Consider the following 21759-nt stretch of genomic DNA (forward strand, 5'->3'; position numbering starts at 1 on the left):
AGCAGTAGCTCTCACAACAGACAGAAACTATCTTTATTACTTCTTTTTCCTGCCACTGTGACAAAATGCCTGACTCAAAGGCAGCTAAAGGAAGGAAAGGTTTGTTTTCAGCCACAGCTGTAGGCACATAGTTATGAGAAGGCCTGGTAGCAGGGCTGCAGGCAGCTGACCATTCGGTATCTGTAGTCAGCAAGCCAAGGAAGATAATGCTGCTCCACTCACTTTTTCCTTTCCTGGAACCATCCTGGGAACATGGCCATAAAATGGTGTTGTCCACATTCAGAATGACTCTCTCTTCCCTGTTAAATTTCTCAGAAATCCTTTTGAAGCCTCAGAGGTTTGGTTCCTAGGTGATTCTGAATCTAGTCCCATTAACATTGAGTCTACGCCTTGGCAGTTTGACAGCACTTGCCTTTTTGTTTTATTTTGGTTTGGTTTTTAAGACAGGGTCTCACTGTGTAGCTCTGGCTGGCCAGGAACTCAGTTTGTAGACCAGGGTACCCCTGAACTCACAGAGATCTGCTTGCCTCTGCCTCCCAAATGCAGATAGTAAAGGCTTATAACATGGCCAGCCAGGGTAGCACACATCCTTAATCCCAGCAGTTGGGAGGCGAAAGTGCTTGGATCTCTGTGAGTTCGAGGCCTGCCTTGTCTACAAAGTGAGTCTTAGAACATGCAGGGCTGTTACACAAGGAAACTCTGTGGCAAAAAATAGTCAAACCAAAAAAAAAAAAAGGCTATTTGTGGCTGGCTAAACACATATCTTTTTTGTTTTGTAATTTCTTCTGAGACAGGGTTTTTGTGTGTAGTCTTGGCTGTCCTGGACTCACTTTGTGGAGACCAGGCTGGCCTCAAACTCACAGACATCCACCTGCCTCTGCCTCTCACAGTTCTGGGATTAGAGGTGTGCACAGCCACTCTTGGCTGGCAGAATGTTCTCCTCCCAAATAACTCTCCCTTGTATCAACCTGACAGAAAACTAGGGAGCACACCAACTATCTCACACTCCTGCCGTCTCCTCTTTCCCTCAGAGTGGACTGATGACCACCTTCAACTGCACCAAAATAAACCCTTGATTCCTTTCGTTGTTGTAGAGAAATTTCAACTATGAGCATGGCTGTTCAGGTAAGACATCACATCAAAAGACCTTCTGGGTCTGTGTGATCGGCTGGAATAGAAACGACTTTAATCCAGAAGAGAGAGGAAGGGAGATCTGAGTCCAAGGTTATCCTGGTACAGAGCGAATTTCAGGTAAAAAAACAAAAAACAAACAAACAAACAAAAAGCTTAGATCCAGACGTGGTTGTACATCTTTCATTCCAAACAACGAGGGTAAAGTTAGTTTGCAGAAGGAAGTATCCATGTTTGAAAGTGATGTCTAAATTGAGTGGTAGAAAAGGTGATGAATCAGAGAAAGAGCTGATAGAATAGGATACACCCAGCTCATGAGAAGAGAGAGGAAAAGGGAAGCCATTCAGGGGCAATACAGAGAGAAGAGGCAGTTTTTACCACAACAGTAATAGACAGGTTGTGGAAAGAACTCAGGTGAAGACAGAATGAGCCAGAAAATGAGAAGGAGACAGAGATTGGAGCAGATTGCTTGAGTTAGTTTGAGGCCAATCAGAGCACTCAGGGGTGGAGAGAAAAACCAGGTTGAATAAGTTAGCTGGGAGAGAAGTTTGAACCAGAACAGCTCAGTTGAACCAGCCAGCTATGAGCTCATAAAAAACTAGAAAGAATGAGCTTATTCAACATTAGGCCTCAGAGGTTGAAAATATGCCAGGCTTTCGTTAGATTGTACGAAGGCTAGAGGCTTCCAGGACTATGTCTAGTTTAGAAGATGGAAGCAATAAGCCTCTGAGACACCAACTGAAGAATGAGAATAAAAGTTCATTTTACAAGTTGCCTTTTGTCAGGTATTTTGTAATAGCTAAGAAAAAGGAAGCCAGCACAGAAGACTGGTGCTGAGGCGTGAGCTTGCTGCTGTGATGCACCTGACTGTGTGGCGGGCAGGCCTCCAAAACTGGTTTAGAGGGGGATTGGAAGAGTTTGGGTGTGAGAACAAAAGAAAACCTAAAATAGTGGCAACAGATTTAATGGGATGTTTCCACGGAGGCTGGGAAGAGCAGACTGCAAACAGAAATGCAAACAAGTTGAGGTTGGGCTCATGAGGTTTCAGAGATGAAGGAGAAGGATTCCTCTAGAGGCTGTTTGTGTTACCTTCTGCCCAATACAGCCCCCAAATCTGGGTGTATTCTTCCCACATCCTGAAAATATGAATGACTTTAAAATAAAAAGTAACAGACTAAGTTATCTGGTCAAGGAACTTTCAGGACAGCATAACATCTAAGATGTGTCATGGCTACTGCTGGCCTCTGCTTATTAGATTTATAGTGAGAGAAAGTGGAAATGTACGAAAAATGTGCGCTTTGGGGAGGAAAGATGTATGGACAAGTTCCAGGGCAAAGATAAGGTAAATGCAGAGAACACAGCTGGAATCGTTGAGGAGATTAGTAGCATGACAGAGAGGCCTTGAGCTCTGCACTGGGAAAGGAGGAAAGGTGCCTGAGATCTACAAACCACCTATGAAAGGCTCCAACCTGTGAAAATGTCAGTTTATTTAAAAGGAGAGAGCCTGACTGAGATTGTTACTAAAGAGGTTCCCTGGTTTAAAAACAGCATCCCAGCACTGCCTGCTCTACTGCGGGTGAAGTGAGATAGCCCACAATAGGAAAGTGACTTCCGAGGCTGAGCCACCAGCATCCAAAGGCCAGACTGCACCTCAGGTTGGCAGCAGAACCTGGGAGTATTATCCACGTGGCCTGCAACACTCTGGAGCAACAGGTTATGGGAGCCTTCCATAGGGAGTCCAGAAAGCCAATAAAGACTGAACATATCTCACAGAGTCACTTTCCTTGTGTGAATGTCCCGTGAGACCCACTGTGTGAGGCTGTGAACGTGAAGCTTAAGGTGCAGTGGAGAACCCAGGATGTTGGAGGTGCCAGGGCTGTTAGGCATCCATGAAAAAGCCTGCAGACACTGAGTAAAGCCAATGCACGCTGCAGGCATCAGGGCTGAAAGGGAGGGGACTGTTGGAGCCCAGAGGATGTCATATGGAGTATCAGATATCAGACATGGAGCCTTAGGGTTAGGGTTAGGGTTAAGATTGGTTTGCCCGGCTGGGATTCCATCTTGATTTGGCTTTATTTTTCTGTCCCCCATTCCTTCCTGTTGGACTGGAAATGTTTACTCTGGGCCATTTCATGTTCAAAGCATGTAATATATATATATATATATTTTTAAATAGTGGATCCCAGGTGAGATATTTGGGCTTCAGATTTCTGCATAGTGTTAGAGTAGGTCTGATTTTGGGGGCTCTCACAGATAAACTAAATGTATTATATGATGTTCACGAGCTTTCATTCTGTGCTTTATTTTTATTTGATATACACGAGTGTCTTGCCTGTATGTATGTCTGTGTACCACATGTGTGCAGTGCCTACAAGGGCCAGAAGACAGCGCTGGATCCCCTGACCCTGGAATTATAGATGGTTGTTGGCCACCACGTGGGTGCTGGGGAATCAAACCTGGAACCTCTAGAAGAACAGTTAGTGCTCTTGACCACTTGAGCCACCTTTTCAGCTGTCCCTCCCTGGCCAGCCCCAACCCAGAACTTTTGGGAACCAGGGATAAAATGTTATTATTTAAAAGATATGTGTTTTCTGGGTACAGTGGTGCACGCCTGTAATCCTAGCATGAAGGGAGGCAGAGGCAGACTGATATCTGTAAGTTCAAAGCCAGCTTGATCTACAAAGTGAGTTCAGTACAGCCAAGGTTATACAAAGAAACGCTGTCTCAAAATTCCCTATCCAAGAAAAAAGACTGTAGAATTCATCTCCAGCCCCTTGCATACCATGCCTCATCTGACACTATGATCTTGTTTCTGGAATCTTTCTGGAATAAGCACCTCAACACCAGTGAGAGTGGAAGAAAGGAGACATCACAGTGCACAGGAGCCAGGGAGGTCCTGAGAGGCTTCAGTCCAGTCTGTGTTCTCATTTTATACTCTAAAACCACAAGGTGGGGTGATCAAGCAAGTGAGATTTCCAGAAGAGAGTGTGGCCTCAAGCGGGTTGTTAAGGGCAACGAGCCATTCATTGTTTCAGCTATTTCTCCAGGTCATTCTGCTCCAGGTAGCAAGGGAAGCCATGCTTGGCAACAGACAGTACAGGCAGTGCTTTAGGGGAAGCACTAAATAAATCGGTGAGTCACTATTTAATAATTGGTGTTTTCTACCTTATTCTGTTTTAATCCAAGCAAAACCATGGGCTCATACCCCATATCCTGAAGTTCTCTATGCCTCTGTGACCAACATGGCTGGCCTTCCCTACCTTCTAACTGGACAGGATAATATACTTGGGGTTGGCCATACATCCCTGCCCATCTTTTAGACACATTACCCTATACCTTAAGCAAATGGATAGTTAGGGCAGGACATTCCCCATGGAAGAAAACTTCTTGGTTCCATCCATTACCTGTATTCCTTCCTCAAGTTTCGTGACAGGTAGAAACACAAGTGTGTCCACTCTGGCCTCACATGCATGAAGACTTCAAACAACACCAGAGAGCAGTAGCTCTCACAACAGAGAGAAACTACCTTTGTTACTTCCTTTTCCTGCTACTGTGACAAAATGCCTGACTCAAAGGCAGCTAAAGGAAGGAAAGGTTTGTTTTCAGCCACAGCTGTAGGCACATAGTTATGAGAAGGCCTGGTAGCAGGGCTGCAGGCAGCTGACCATTCGGTATCTGTAGTCAGTAAGCCAAGGAAGATAATGCTGCTCCACTCACTTTTTCCTTTCCTGGAACCATCCTGGGAACATGGCCATAAAATGGTGTTGTCCACATTCAGAATGACTCTCTCTTCACTGTTAAATTTCTCTGAAAACTTCCTTGATTGTCCAGGTCTGTTTCCTAGGTGAATCTGGTCACATTAACACTGAGGATTACGGAGTCTACTCCTCATCAGCATGACACCCAACACATACATTTTTGGTTTTGTTTGTTTGGTTTTTAAGACAGGGTCTCACTGAGTGGCCTCTAACTGGCCTGGAATTCACGCTGTAGACCAGTCTAGCCCTGAACTCAGAGATCTGCCTGCCTCTGAGTCCCACATGCTGGTTCAAACAATTGTAAAGCAGCTGGGCATGGTGGTGCACAGTCTTAAGCCCAGCACTTTGAAGCAGGTGGATCTCTGTGAATTTGAGGCCAGCCTGGTCTAGAAAGTGAATCCAAGAATACTCAGGGCTGTTAGCCAGAGTAGACCTGGTCACAAAACAACAAACACACACAAACAGGTCTATAACATTATGTTCAGCTAAAGACATATCTTTTGTTTTTATTTTTTTCCACTGAGATGAGTCCTGGACTCCCATTGTATAGACCAGGCCGACCTTAAACTCACAGAGCTCTGCCTGCCTCTGCCCCCGCTCCCTGGTGGGAATATGGGCATGCACTACGGTGCCCAGAAAATACGTATCTTGCAAATAATAGCAGTTTACTTCTGGTCCTCAAAAGCTCTGGGATGGCAGTGAGGGAGGGCCAGCCTGCATCGGCCTTCCAGAGTGCTGGGATCACAGGTGCGTGCCAGCCCACCCAGCTGAATTCTACACTCTTATTAGGTCAGCTGACACATTCCCAACGTCACTCCTTTCCAAACCCAGCTATGCCCTGTTGGGCAGGATGTACTTGTGGTTTCTCTCTCTCTCTCTTTAATTCATACCTTGTATTTCATCACATGTATCTGTGTGTGTGCATGGAGCTACCACAGCATGCATGCAGAAGTCAGAGGACAACTTGCTGGAGTCACTTCTTTCCCTGCACCATGTGGACCCAGGGACTGAACTCAAGTCGTCAGGCTTGGTAGCAAGTGTCTTTACCTACAGAACCATCTCACTGGCCCAGGTGTCTCTTAGGATTTGGAAAACTTGCTTCTTGGTAGTATTTCCATGGCCAGCTGTTCTTCCCAGAGTTCAAATGGTAGGCTCTTCCTCCCTTGAGGAGAACGACTGGAACCTCTTCTCCTTTGGGAGCTGCTTTAGAAAGTACAGCGTTTTTTCCTTGTCTTTTCCTTGTCTACTCAGATCATCACCTTCTCACCAAGTCAATCTTCATCTGTTTCCCAGAGACTAGTTTTGAGACAGGATCTTAGGAAGCTCAGGCTAGCATTAAAGGTGCTACACAGCCAAGGATGACCTTGAACTTGTGATCCTTCCATATCCTTGGCTTGTGTTACAAGTGTGTATCATCATACAGAGCCCAGCAAAATTGCTCATTCCTGTCATCATCATCATATCATCATCACATAGTTTTACTCTATGCATATGTATGGATAAATGCATACATTTTAGATTACCATGTGATTACCTGGTGCCTGCAGAGGCCAGAAGAAGACATCAGATCCCCTGAAACTGGACTTTCAGACAGTTGTGAGCCACCATATGGCTAGGAATTGAACCTGGATCCTCCACAAGAGCAGCAAAGTCTCTTTAATCCAGTGCCTCAGCTATAAAAACTGGATTCCTAGGAGATCACAGCTGACCTAGCTCAGCTCTTCTAAGTTCACACAGACAGGAATGTTTTGAGAGACCAAAAGATTAAAAATCAGCAGTTATTATTAAAGTTTAAGGCCTGAACTAAGGTTAGGTGGGTGGAGAAGTCCAATAATGTACTGAGGGGAAGATCCCGCCTTACTGCATTCTTTTCCCATTCACTAGAGATACAGTTGCAGGAAACTGGCCCATTCCCCTAGGGAGGGACACCAAATCATTAATGGTTTGGGGAGCTTCCTATAGCCAATCAATTAAAAATGCACCATTTTGAGCAATAGATGCTTGCCAGGCAGGAATCACCCCTGCTCTGGGCATGCTGGGAGGCACCAGAATCTTTAAATCACCCAACTAACCTGAGCAGTGGGCTCTCAGCTCTCACCGCTTCGGCGGTGGGGGGTGTGGGCCCAAGCTGTAGCTTGTAATGATTTATAATAAAAAGAACCTCATGTATTTACAGCGGAGTCTATTTATTTCTGGTCTTTTGGGGTTTGTGAACTAGACAGAACAGTTTGAAGAAACAGCCTATCTCCAAGATAATCTGTCTTGCTAGAGGCAGACAATTCCTGCAGACCCTCACCTAATCCCCATGGCTACAACAATTTCCTCATTTCTAAGCCCCTCACCACACTCCTATAAGGGGTCACGGTCGGCTTTTTCCCCAGCAGACCCTTCAATTTCCCTCAGGAGAGAGGTTGCCTCTTGCTGTGTGTGCTAGTAAGTACTGGCCTCTTTCTGCCTCTGTCTCTTTCACTCCTTGAGAGGTCTAACATCCTTAACTGCTGAGCCATCTCTCTAGCTTACACACACACACACACACACATGACAAACATATTGATACATATATTCATTTTCTTTGAGACAGGGTCTCATGTAGCCCAGACTGACCTGTCAATTGATATGTGGTCCATGCTAGCCAAGGTTTTACAGAGACCCTCCTGCCTCTGCTTCCTGAGTGCTGGGATTGAAAGAATGTGTGTCTTAATGGGCGTCTTTTACATTCTGAGCAAGCACACCTCTGCCTTTGGTCTCATTCCTTTGTTACCTCTCCCCTTTTGAGCTGTTCTTCAAGTCTGTTGCTACACCACAGGAGGCAGTAAAATAGCAGAGTCTCACATAGTTGGGATTTAAAAATGAAACAGATCTTGAGGAAGCGCTATTCCTAGTTGTCTGAGAAGGCGCCAGATTGATGTCCAGAGTGGTTGTACAAGTTTACATTCCCACCAGCAGTGGAGGAGGGTTCCCCTTTCTCCACAACCTCTCCAGCATGTGTTGTCACTTGAGTTTTTCATCTTGGCCATTCTGATGGGTGTAAGGTGAAATCTCAGGGTCATTTTGATTTGCATTTCCCTTAATGGCTAATGAGGTTGAGCATTTCTTTAAGTGTTTCTCTGCCATTCGATATTTCTCTACAGAGAATTCTCTGTTTAGCTCTGTACTTCATTTTTTAATTGGATTACTTGGTTTGCTGCTTTTCAGATTCTTAAGTTCTTTATATATACTGGATAGTAGCCCTCTGTCAGATAAAAGGTTGGTAAAGATTTTTTCCCAATCTGTAGGCAGTCATTTTGTTTTGATGACGGTGTCCTTTGCTTTACAGAAGATTTTCAGTTTCATGAGGTCCCATTTATTGATTGTTGCTCTTCGAGCCTGTGCTGTTGGTGTTCTGTTCAGGAAGTTGTCTCCTGTACCAATGAATTCTAGGGTCTTCCCCACTTTTTCTTCTAACCGATTTAATGTGTCTGGTTTTATGTTGAGGTCTTTGATCCACCTGGACTTTAGTTTTGTGCAGGGTGATAAATATGGATCTATTTGCATTTTTCTATATGTAGATATCCAGTTAGACCAGCACCGTTTGTTAAAGATGCTATCTTTTTTCCATTGTATGGTTTTGGCATCTTTGTCAAAGATCAGGTGTCCACAAGTTTGTGGGTTTATTTCTGGGTCTTCTCTTTGGTCTTAATCCCATCCCCAAAGGCAGAGAGGATGGACATCAGAAGAAAAAGAAAACAGGAAACAACCTAGGAACCTGCCACAGAGGGCCTCTGAAAGACTCTGCCCTGCAGACTATCAAAGCAGATGCTGAGACTTATGGCCAACTGTTGGGCAGAGTGCATGGAATCTTATGTAAGAAGTGGGAAATAGTAAGATCTGGAGAGGACAGGAACTCCACAAGGAGAGCAACAGAACCAGAAAATTTGAACACAGGGGTCTTCCCAGAGACTCATACTCCAACCAAGGACCATGCATGGAGATAACTTAGAACCCCTGCACAGATGTAGCCCATGGCAATTTAGTGTCCAAGTGGGTTACTTGGTAATGGGAAGAGGGACTGTCTCTGACATGAACTGATTGGCCTGCTCTTTAATCACCTCCCCCTGAGGGGGGAGCAGCCTTACCAGGCCACAGAAGATGATAATGCAGCCACTCCTAATGAGATCTGATAGACTAAGATCAGAAGGAAGAAGAGGAAGACCACCCTATCAGTGGACTTGGGGAGGGGCATGCGTGAAGAAGGGGGAGGGAAGGTGAGATCAGAGGGGAGGAGGGAGGGGCTTATGGGGGGATACAAAGTGAATAAAGTGTAATAAAAAAGACACACACAAAAAAGAAAATGTCAAAGGCTTTATAAAATATCTTATTAAAACATAAAAACTAAAAATGTGAAAAAGAAAAAAATAAGATTCTTGTAATAGGATTTTAACAGACCTCCCTTTCAAGTCAGTTTGCTTCTGGAATTAAAATTTATTTGGCTAAAATAAAAAAAAAAAAAAGAAAAGAAAATGAAAAAAAAATGAAACAGATCCTTTGCAGTCAGGGGAGCCATTTGTAAGAAGTCTTTCTCCTAGCTACTATAAAACTTGTATTAACTGAGGAAAGAAATTTGAACATACATTGCTTATTTTATATCAAATTCCCTCACATATGACTGTAACTCCTCCATAGATGACCACGCACTGTCCCTCAGCATGGGGATGGCTCCACTGTAGAGCCAAGTATGCCTAACAGTTACAACTAGCCATACTAGCCATGAGCCCACACTCTTCCTTACAGGTATGGCCACCGAGGCCACTGGACATAACCACTGTCTTCCACAGCCACCTATGCACGTGAGTTTTGCCGGCTGCCAGCCTAATAGCTCTATCCGATTGTGGTGGTATAAATAAGATTGGCTCCTATAGGCCTATATTTGAATGCTTCGTCACCAGGGAGTGGCACTATTTGAAAGGATTAGGGGGTGTGGCCTTGTTGGAGGAAGTGTGTCACTGGGGTGGGCTTTGAGGTGTCAAAAGCTCATACCAAGCCCAAAGTCTATCTATCTCTTCCTGCTGCCTTCAGGTCCAGATGTAGAACTCTTGGCTCCTTCTCCAGCATGTCTGCCTGCTTGACTCCGTGCTTCTCACCTTGTTGACAATGCACTAAACTTCTGAGACTGTAAGCCAGGCCCCAAATAAATGCTTTCCTTTACCAGATCTGTCATGGTCACGGTGCCTCCTCAGAGCAGTAGAACAATGACTAACATAGCCATTAAGCAGAATGCCATCAGTCCCTGTGTCTCACAGTATGAGTGTCAAGCTAGGCACACTCTCTTGATGCGTCTCCCTGAACTTGGCTTCTAGATCCATTCATTCTGCAGGTGCTGTGAGCAGCTCAGTAAGGTGTGCTAGACATCAACTTCATAAATTGTTCATGCCTAATCCTCTGGGCATTGCTTCCGGGTCTTTAGCTTTTAACCCATAATGGGAGGGTCCATTTGACCTATTCCTCACCTCTATGTCAGTCTCAAAGTGTGGGTCACACCTCCCACTACAGACAAGGCACATCCCATAGTTAGTTATACACTAAATTTAGGTCTTTGTCAGTGTATCCTTGCTGTCACCTAGCATCTTTTTCTTTTTTGTTATTTTTGTTTTGTGTTGGTTGGTTGGTTGGTTGGTTGGTTGGTTGGTTGGTTTGTTGATTGATTGGTTTTTTGATATAGGGTTTCTCTGTGTAGCCTTGGCTGTCCTGGACTCGCTTTGTAGACCAGGCTGGCCTCAAACTCACAGAGATCTGCCTGCCTCTGTCTCCCTGAGTGTGGGGATGACAGGCATGTGCCACTGTGCCCAGCTCCTGGCATCTCTTTTTAACTTCAGTTCTTTCCATAATCTATTAGCTCATGATACGTGGCTATCTTCTTGTGGACGTCTTCTCTGAGTACACACGGCAGAGGCTTTGCTGAGTGATCCAGCCACCATTTGGCTTTTTTCTTTCACTTTCCCATTACTTTTATTATGGCTAGCACACTGTCACGTTCAGGGCATTCCAATATTCATAAGTGGTTCCCCACCATTTACAAAGGTCATACAGCACCACACAATCATCTCAGGTTTGTCTGAGATTTCTCCCAGAACATAGGTCCAGACTGAGTCCATCAGCTTATGTTATGCCTACTGTTATGCCAATGCAAGGCCTCAGGGCACTATTTACTCAAGAGGACACTTTATTACTCCTTTAATCTTCAGGGTATGCCTATAAACAGTAGCATTTATACCAAGACAGAACAAACAAACAGTATCTTAATGCTCAAGTGACATTAACTAGCTTCTAATGAGTACATCCTGCATATGTATCAGACCTGTCCTCTTTCCTTGCCCCCCCATCTTCAAAGGAGGGGATTGGCCAGTAACCATGCTTCCACATCAGAGCGTACTCTTGTACTCTTGCAGTCTGCAAAACCCCTGCCAAGGAAAAGATCACTACGGTGGCCTAAGACATTAACGCTTGCGCGTTTCCCACAAAAAGCCTAAAGCCAAGACTCTAGAAATGATGGCAGTTCACTACAGTTGGGATGCCTGTCACACCAAAGCCTCAAGCCATGTGGTGCAAGGTGTAATCCCACCTCCCTGAAAGGCTGAGGCAGGAGGATTGCAAGTTGAGAGTGAGTATGACCTACAGAGCAAGTTGAAAGCCAGTCTGGACAACTTAGTGAGATCTGTCTTGAAATACAAATAAATTAATAGAAAGAGGACTGGCATGGGAAGGGGATGGTAAGACAGATAAGAGTACAGACGTCTGCTGTCCAGACACATGTATGCATCATACACCAAACACACACACACAGCACTCTTACTCACTTAACTAGCTCCCCAGTTCTCAGGCTCTTCGCCTAGTTGTTATGTAGCTGACATTGGCCTTGAACTCCTGATCCTACCTCCACTTCCCAATTTTTTCATAAATTTTTTCTCTACATTTTATTTCTGTGTGGGTATGTATGCTACGGCACACATGTGGATGTCAGAGGACTACTTGCAGGTTCTGGCCTTCCATTATGTGAAACCTGGGGATCTATCTTAAGTCATGCACCTTTACCCACTGAGCCACGCAAGGGCCCAAATTTGAGACACAGTATCAGTACATTATCCAGGCTGACCTTGAACTCTTTCTTTAGTCCAGGCAGGCCTTGAATTTGTGATCTCCTTCTTCAACTTTCCAAACAGCTGGGATTTCAGATCCACACAATAGTCCTGGCACATCTGTAAGTTATTTTTATTTTATTTTAATGCATATTGGTGTTTTCCTGACATATGTCTGTGCACACGTGCATGCCTGATGTCATGGAGACCAAAAAAGGGAGTTAGATGTCCTGGCGCTGGATTGCAGGTGATTGTGGCCACCTGTTTGGAGTGCCAGGCATTGGGCACTGGTCCTCCACAGTCATCGTCTGGATCCTCATCTAGGGCTGGGCTCCTAATTGATACATCTGCAATACAACCTCTATTCCTAAGGCTTGGGGAACACTGCAAAAGAGGGGGCAAAACGATTGATTGTAAGACCAAGAGGTATGCTGCAATATTGTGTCTTCCAGATATGACAGGGAAGCCACACCCATAAAAATCTCAGTAATATGGCTGCTTAAACAATACTGGAACAGTGACAATACCAGGCCGACGTGCCTGGCCTTGTGTGAGGGGGCTGGGCATCCAAAGTGCTGCAAGCATTCTGCCACAGTAGCCACCTCCCCAGCCCTGCATGGTTTTTCTAAGACAGTATATTGCTCTGTGGCGCAGGCTCACCTTGAACCCATTATGTAATCTTGGCTGGCCTGGAATTTGTGATTCCTCTTTCCAAGTGCTAAGGTTATGAATGTCTGCATCTGTGTTCAGCTTAAGTCTCTCTTTGAAAAAGTGATAGGATATACAATAGGAAGAGAAGACAGAGTAGTTAGGCTCTCTCTTTCATGGCCCGAATGTCTGTGTCTCTTCTAAAATACTTCTTTTAAATATATTTTTTTTAATTTTTAAATAATTTTATACATTCACTTGTATCCCAGCTGTAGCCCTCTTCCTCTTTCCCTCCCAATCTTCCTCTCCCTCCATCATCTCCTCCCTGCCCCCTTCTGAGTCCACTGAGAGGGGGTGTCCTCCTCTCCTTCAGTCTGGCCCTAGCTTATCAGGTATCTTCAGGATGGTTGTATTGTACTTATCTGTGGCCTAGCAAAGCTGCTCCTCCCTCAAGGGAGAGGGGAAGCTCATGAGATCATGTCAGAAATAATTCCTGTCCCCCTTACTAGGGAACCCACTTGGATACTGAGCTACCATGGGCTATGTCTGAGCAGGGGTTGTAGGTTATATCCATGCATGGTCCTTGGTTGGATAAACAGTCTCATAGAAGACCCCTGTGCTCAGATATATTTGGACCTTGTGGGGCTCCCTGTCCCCTCTAGGATATACTAATTCCTCCTTCCTTCATATGATTCCCTGCTCTTCTAAAATACTTAATTCCCCATGCAATAGTACAGGTGGGCCTGGAGGAGTGGTGAGATCATGGAGCTCCACCCACATGGATGGGGCCAGAACCTTATAAAGGGATGGAGGAGACTAGCTGCTCTCCTGCCTTTCTGCACCTTCTGCCCTGTAAGAACAATGTTCTTCTCCTTTGAAAGAAGCAGTGACAAGGTGCCATCTTGGAAATGTAGAGTAAATCTTGATCAGGTACAAAACTGTTAATGCCTTGATCTTGGATTCCATAACTTTGAACCATAAATACATCCATTCACAAATGAATCACTCTAAGATATTCTGTTACAGCAGCAAGAACACCTAGACAGTCTCCCTTTCCAAAATTTGCTCAAATTTCATTAACTCACACATGTCACATATCTTTATTTATTTCTCTATGTACCATAGGCTGACCTTGAATTGGCCACTTTCTTCCTGCCTCAGCCACCAGAGGACTGAGATTACAGTTTGTGAGCCATCGCCATCATGTCTGGTACACACGAACTCTTTTTATTATTTATCTTTTCAGACAGAGTGTCACTATGTGGAAGTTACTATGTAGCCTAGGCCAGCCTCAAACGCACAGAAATCTGCCTCCTGGGTGCTGGGCGTATCATCATGGAAGGCCAACTCTACACCAACCTCTGCAAAGTCTAGCCAAATCATCCAGCATTTATCCTTTGAGCTGTGTAGGATGGCATAACTTTCCTGAGCCCTTATGGTGAGTGTGACAATCAAATAAGAACCTTTTCAGCAAGGAAGAATGAAGGTATAGATGAGAATTTAACAGATGATGACTGTCTCCAAGCCAAGATGGCCTGAGCATTACAAACACCTAGTATTCAGCCCTTGTCCAAGAAGAGAAGCACTGTGTCAGACTCATGATATATAGCATTGCCAGGCTGTAAGGAAACTTTTAAGGAAGGCACGGGATTGAGAGCTTTGACCTTCACATTTCTACGATTAGGTTGGGCATATTAGAGGCCTGGTCCTTGGGCTGCTGTATTGTAAGATGGTGGATAAAGAGTGATTTTTAGAGGCACTCTGAGCTCAGGAACCCTTTCCATGTTTTTAAAAATGTGTTGCTTTAATTTAAATACTTGAAAATTTCATACATGCATACAATGTATTTCGATCATAGTCACCCCCATACTCCTCTCCAACACTCCTCTCACGTCCATTCTTCATCCCCTCACCCATCCCAACTTCATGATCTCTTTTTTTTAAATAACCCACCAAATCCATTTTTTTTTCTGTTCATATACTCATGGGTGTGGAGTCATCCAGTGGAGTGTCGCTGACATACAAGAGGCCACATCCTTGAAGAAAACTGATTACCCTCCCAACAAAACCATCAACTGTCAATGGATCCTCAGCTGGACATGGGAGCTCATGAGCCCTACCCACTCCATGTTGTAATGTTGACCGGCTTCACTTTGTCCTGGTCCTGTGCAGGCAGCCACAAAAGTTGCCATACCCTCTACCTGAAGAATGTCACATAGTCCTTAAGGAAATTACAGGTCCAACCCCCCCCCCAATAAGAACCCCTTCAGCAAGGACTTTCTGGAATGCCTCTTCATGTTAATGAGGCAGCGCAGTACCTTAGCCCTTCAGCTAATGACATTCACCCACCCCTTTCCAAAGTTCCACATAACCCTCATTCACCCCAAATAAAATGCATCTGCCTCCCAGAAGCTGGTCCTGGAAGGCTATTTCCATTCATGCTCATGGGCCATGGAACCACCAGGAACAAGGAAGAGTCCTGTCATGTCCAGGAGACACTATCACTCTGGTCCTCCCCAACCACCGGTCCTTACATCCTTTCCAAGCCCTCTTCTGTATTGGTCCCTGAACCTCAGAGAAGAGCATTGATATTGCTGTTCCGTTTGCTGCTGGGCATTCCACAGACACTTACTCTCCGCACTTGAACCAGTCAGGAGTTTCTTCACTAACCAGCATCCACTGTATAAAGAAACTTCTCTGATGAGATCTGAGAGCACACTAATCTATGAAGGTGGATACACAAAGTCAGATGTAAGTTTGAAACTATGTCCCTTTAGCAAAATAAAAGCAGTAGGTTCGCTCCTGGGAGGCCTATGAATTCCCCGACCATGGATTTATAGCCGTACTCGAGTGCCAGGTATGCGTTTCCTTCTGTGGAAGGGGCTAAACCCGATCAGAAAGCAGCTGCTTGTCCCCACAACGTTTACACCATACAGCGCATATAAGCTTATCTCTCACACCGGCCATTACTGTGGCTCACATGGCTTACAGATGGATAAACGCTGGCGACTTTTCTCCCATGGCAGCCTGCAGAGCACTTCCCAGTACTACGTAAGGTAGGACGCTGATGGGAAGAGTCTTGGCCAGTACCAACTTGATTTCCCCGCCTCCTGTGACTACAGCCGCTGTAAGGTCTTCCTATGGAGTCCTGGCGGGCAACCAAGAACTCCGGCAATGGAATGCCGCTGGTCGGCTTTCTCTGGGCACCCCATTCCCATATTTTTGAAGTTCTTGTTATTGGAGTTTTTCCCTGGTGCTGAGGCTTGAACCCTTGGCTTTGCACGTGTCAGGCAAACACTCTCCAGCCATCTCAGCTCCATCCCCAGCCATCTTAGCTTTTCAGCATCCTCTTACACTTTAACAGTGAATCCATTTAAAAACAACTTTAGAACAACATCTAGAAAATTTCACTTAGAGTTGCTTTATTAAGAATATGATCCAGCAAGATCCAACTTTATTAAAGGTGGTGGCAAACACCTTTAATCCCAGCACTTAGGAGGTACAGGCAGGAAGATCTGTGCGAGTTTGAGCCAGCTTGGTCTACAGGCAAGTTCCAGGACAGCCAGGACTACACAGAGAAACTCTGCCTCAAAAAAACGTAACAAACAAAAAGATGGTCTAAGCCAGGTGAGGCAGCTCACACTTGTACTCTATGCGCTCAGGAGGCTGAGGCAGGAGGATTGCTATGAATTCAAGGTCAGCAGTGTACAGAGTAAAACCCTGTTTCAAATAAATAAATAAATCAAAGTTACACATCCTTTTTAAAAATAGCTCTACTGAAGTATAATTGACTCACAGTAAGTTGAACAAGATGCTTACTCCTAAGTCTCATGACCTGAGTTTGATCCCTTGGACCACAGGTATTATACATACCACAAGAGTGACAACAATGACCATACCCATCACCCCTTATCCTCCCTTGCTGACTTACTGATTCTTTCTGTTCCCTAACACAACACTGGTCTATTTTCCACCAACAAAGTATAGTCTGCATTTGCTAGATTTTTCTATAAATTGAGTCACATATTATAAGGTGTTTTGTTTGGCTTCTAGCTTCCTTTGCTTTGGCAAGTTCTCACCATGGAGTGCCATCTGGCCTCAAACTTATGCTCTCTCTACCTTTGGCTCCTGTTGCTAGGATTCCAGGTACATCATGTCCCACCTTTATATCTTTTTAGTGAAGATTTAACCAAAGTCCAAGGCCAATGGTCTTACTGATTCCAACAAAAGTCAGGTCTGGTCACTTGCCCCCGAGAAAGCAAACAAAAGTACTGTTGGCAGGAGAAAGACTGTCAATCAGCATAAGCAAATACTTCAGTCATCACTGGGATGTAGGCACGAGCTTTAGGCTTAAATAGATAATTGGGGCAGGGAGCCAGAGGTTTGCATGATGAAGCAGTCTTGGTCAAACTGTGTTCCAGCTGATGGGGATCCCAGTTCTGGTTTTGGAAAATGGTTCCACAGGAGTTCTTACAGCCTATGGGACCATGAGAAGACTATTTGTACTCAAGCCCAAGCTTCTGTCATGGTCCCATTTGTAAAGTAATTAGATCACAGGTAATCTGTTTGTGAGGCTCTGATGTTTGTGGAATCTAAGGCAATGACTAAAGCCATCTAAGTGAATTTTCAAGGCTCTAGGAAAGGTTGTAAAAAGCCAAGGTAAATTGCTTTCAGGAATCTTTGTACTTTCAAGCAAATAGGTGAGTGCAGGGCTCATCAACTCGGTATCACCAGGTTTCAGGCAGAGACCCCTTGAGTGATTAATATACCTACAGAGTTGAGCAGGAATCTGACCGAAAGTGACAGTGATAAGGGAGAGATGCCAACTATTATCCCACTGTGGTTACCCTGCAGAGCCCAGTAAGGAATCCCTGATTCCTAGCAGAAACAACATCTAAATTTGTGTTACAAAATGTCACTTAAGGCATTTTTATTGGGCGGTGTCGGGGTTTGTTTTGATGCCTTGTTTTAACGCTAATTACTGGCCCTTAAAATCTGGTTACTGCCCAGATACACCTATCCTAGTTTTGTAACCTGCCTAAGATATTATGGCTAATTGGTTGATTAAAGGCCTATACCTGGGCAGGGCAAAATGGGGTTGGTGGGGCTCAGGTTCCTGGGACTTGGGGTTCAAGAGAATCATGAGAAACAGACAGATGGGAAGAGAGGAGGAAGGAGAATGCCACAATGGGTTAGCGTGGAGAAGGAACCATGTGGGCTAGGAGGAAGGACTCCAATAATGGCGTGAAAAGGCCCAGATAGGAATGGTTAAGGCAGATGACATTGGAGGGGGGCTGGGAGGTGAATGGTGAGGTTATTGAGACAGAGTAGGTAGAAATATCTACCCGGCCCAAGGTAAATAAGGCAATTATAAAATCTAACAGATGTCTGTGTCTCGTTATTTGTGATAGCGGGTTAAATAAAACAGCCAAAACGATTATCGGGCAAATAGTAAACAATATATAGCCCAACACCCATTTTTATTTACAACAGGGTAGTTTGAATTCATGGTGTCAAGATGTTAAGATTCTTAGCATCTTTGTGTGTGTGTGTGTGTGTGGCTTTTTGAGACAGGGTTTCTCTGTGTAGCCTTGGCTGTTCTGTACTCACTTTGTAGACCAGGCTGGTTTCGAACTCATATTGATCCACCTGCCTCTGCCTCTGCCTCTGCCTCCCTGAAGCATGTGCCACCACACCCTTCTGATTCTTAAAATCTTAAAAAAAAAGATTCTTTATAGGGCCAGCAGAGATGGCACCACAGGTACAGGCTAAAGACTTGAAGACCTGAGTTGAAGTTGGATCTCCTCATCCCCGAGGCGAAAGCCGATTCCTGAAAGTTGTCCTCTGTCTTCCATAATGTGTGTGCTTACACAGAGATACAGAAAATGAAAAAAAAATGTAAAAAAAGTAGTAAAGTTATTGTTATAGTCTTGATAATTTTTGAGATGATAGCTCCTATGTCTCAGGTTGGTCCTGAACTTGCTTTGTTCTCAAAGATGACCTTGAACTTGAAAATTCCTGTCATGGTCTGAGGTGCCATTATGCTCAGCTACACTTGGAAGTCTTTTTTTAAGATGTATTTTTATGTGTGTGTCTGTGTCTGTGCATCTGTGCAAGAGTATGTCATAGATGTTGCAAGTGCCAGAGGAGTCCAGAAGAGGGCATCCAATCCCCTTGAGTTGGAGTTAAAGGTGACTGTGAGCCACTGTGAGGGCTAATGTTGTAAGTTTTAATTACTGTGTGTAAGAGAGCTATAAAATGAAAGTGCCTCTAACCTGTAAGCCCCACTTGCTCAAGAACAGATAACTTCCTGGAATGCTTAACAATAACCCTATTCTCTCCATTGCTCAGCACTGTGGCTGGTTGTTTTATTGACACACAGAGAACAAATGGTGGCATGTTTACACAAACTTGAGACAATCCATTGCCTGATTGAAACCAGATAGTGCGGTAGAGAAATCAGCAATTGAATGAACAAGGGTAAATTGTATGCATTCCTTAGTAACATTATACCAACATTATATGAAATTATAAAAGTAGACAGAGTGACAACAAACAATTAGAAGAAATGATTACCAAAAGTCAAGTCCAAGTTTTGGGATGGAAAAATGAGAGTTCAGTGATTAAAAGCTTGATGCTCATCTCTAGGACCAGAGTTCAGCTTCCGCTCCCTCCCCCCCCCCCCCGTCAGATGGTGTTAATCCCACCAGGCAATGTTTGAGCCAAGTTTGAAGCAAGCTTTACTAAATATTGGCCAAGGCGATGAACACTGGGCAGGTCCATGCTTGGGATTGCTAGAGAACGGACATGAATTAGGTTACTCAGATGCTTATAAAGGCAAAACCCGGAAGGCTACGTTCTTCCTGCTTTTGTTCAATCTGCTGTATCTACCTGAGCCTAGCTCGAGTTTGGAGACCTGTCTTTAGCTTCCGATTTAAGAGGTGCCACTTCCAGGCAAAAGTGATTCAGCATATCCACCTTAAAATCAACCCTACCTGGTAACTGTTACATGGAGTTTTGTCGCTGGCCCACCTCTCCTTGCACTACCTAACCTTGCCCTCTACGTCATCTTACCTCACTTCCTTAATCCTGCCTCCCGACCCAAACCTATAAAAAGGACCATTTTATTCAATAAACCGAGTTCCTGCTTCGACAGATCTCCCAGCTCGGTGGTGTTTTATTCCCTGGGGCATCCGGACCGTCGACACTCACCATCCCACTCAGCCACGGAGGGTGTCCAGCTGGACTGGCCAACCGTCCTCTCACCTCCACCTGCTGGATATTGACCCCACAGGGTGGGACATCCTGGACTGGAGGGGAGGAGAAGGAAGCAAGTGGTGGGAGGATAGGAGAGCAGAGATTGGCAGGAGAGGTCTTAGAACCATGAGGAGAGATGAATCGGACCTAAGATATAACTAAAAGCAAGTATAATGTTGGAAATTCTGAATGGGAGGAAGCTATGTAGGCTTGGAGGTTTAGGATGGACTAATCATTGCCCAGCATTTTGCTCTAGGTTAATTAAGTAAATCCTAGTCTCTGTGTGGTGATTTGGGAATAACTGCTGTTTAACTCCAGATAAATCAATAATAAATGTTAATAACCCACAACACAATGGCATGAATATAAATGCTTGATATCATCTCACACTCACTGATACTGTGCCCTCGTCTTTGTTCCTCTGTATTTCTGTCTGTAGTTTCTGTATGTGTCTTTGGACTCACTAATCTTTCCATCTTCAATGTTTCTTTCTCTTCTAATCCCACAGGGTAGAATTTCAACCTCACATACTGTGATCATCTCATCTAATTGGTACATTTAGATTTCTCAAAATAAATTTCATTTCTCTTATGCTCAGACTTTTAAAAAAAAGATTAATGTTATTTATTTGTGTATATGGGTTCAAATGGCTGCAGAATCTAGGAGCTGGATACAGACAGCTGTGAGCTGTCCAGTATAGATGCTGACAATGGAGCTAGGGCTCCATTGAAAGAAAATCAAGTGCTCTTAACTGCCGAGCCATCCTCTCCCTATGCTTGGGCTTTTGCCTACCTTCTTAAACATACGGATTATAATTACCTTATTTTTAGTTTGTTTTGTTTTGTTTTGAGACAGGGTCTCATGTAGGCCAGGTTGGGCTCAAACTCCACACAGAGCCAAGAATGACCTTAAACTCCCGATTGTCTTGATTCTTCTTCCTGAACACTGCGGTGACAGGCATGAGCACTACCTGTCATTAGCACATTACAGCATATTGTTAGCATGTAAGCAGCCTGCTTCTGGGTTGCCTAGCAGACTATGATGGCACCACATCACAGCCAGGTGTATGGCAGGCATGTTTCAGCTGCATACCAGATAGAAAAGGACCAACCTGCCACCTCCTCTCTCTCCCTCCCTCTCTTCCTCTCTGCTTTCTCTGGTACTCTCTCTGCTTCTGCTTTCTCCTGGAGGGCTCCCATCATGATCCTCTTACTCTTCTCCTATGCTGTCCCACGGTCCATCTCTGTCTCTTTCTCTTTCTACCCTCTTGGCCCACTCGGGCCCTAACTCTTCTCCCTTTTCCTTCCCCCAAATCAGATCTTCATATCAGATCTGTTAACTGCATGCGTTTTAGAATATACCCTAACACCTATAACTGCTTTCTTAATGTCCTTGTCTGTTGCTATTGTTTCTGCCTTTTCCCAGTCCGTCTCTGTTGATTTATTTCATCATTAAAATATCTTAATTTCCCACTTTTTTTGTATATAACTTTCAGCTAGACACCAGACACTGTAAACTGACACTTCTCTGGAGGTTTGAGTTTTTGATTAAAATTTTTACATTTGTATTTTATGTATGTGTTTGCCTGCATGTATGTTTGTATACTCTGTGAATTCTTGTGCCCTTGAGAGTCAAAAGAGGAACTGGAGTTACTTATGTTGGTTGGTTAGTTTGCTTTTTGGGAGAGGGTTTCTCTGTGTAGCCTTGGCTCCTGGACTCACTTCATAAACCAGGCTGGCCTCACAGCAATCCACCTGCCTCTGCCTCCCTGAGTGCTGGGATTACAGGCGTGCCCCCAAGCCCAGCTCAAGTTATGATGGTTTTGAGCTGCCATGCGGGTACCGATCTCAGGT

Source organism: Meriones unguiculatus, chromosome 1, assembly GCF_030254825.1.
Source record: "Meriones unguiculatus strain TT.TT164.6M chromosome 1, Bangor_MerUng_6.1, whole genome shotgun sequence".
NCBI classification, from domain to species: domain Eukaryota; kingdom Metazoa; phylum Chordata; class Mammalia; order Rodentia; family Muridae; genus Meriones; species Meriones unguiculatus.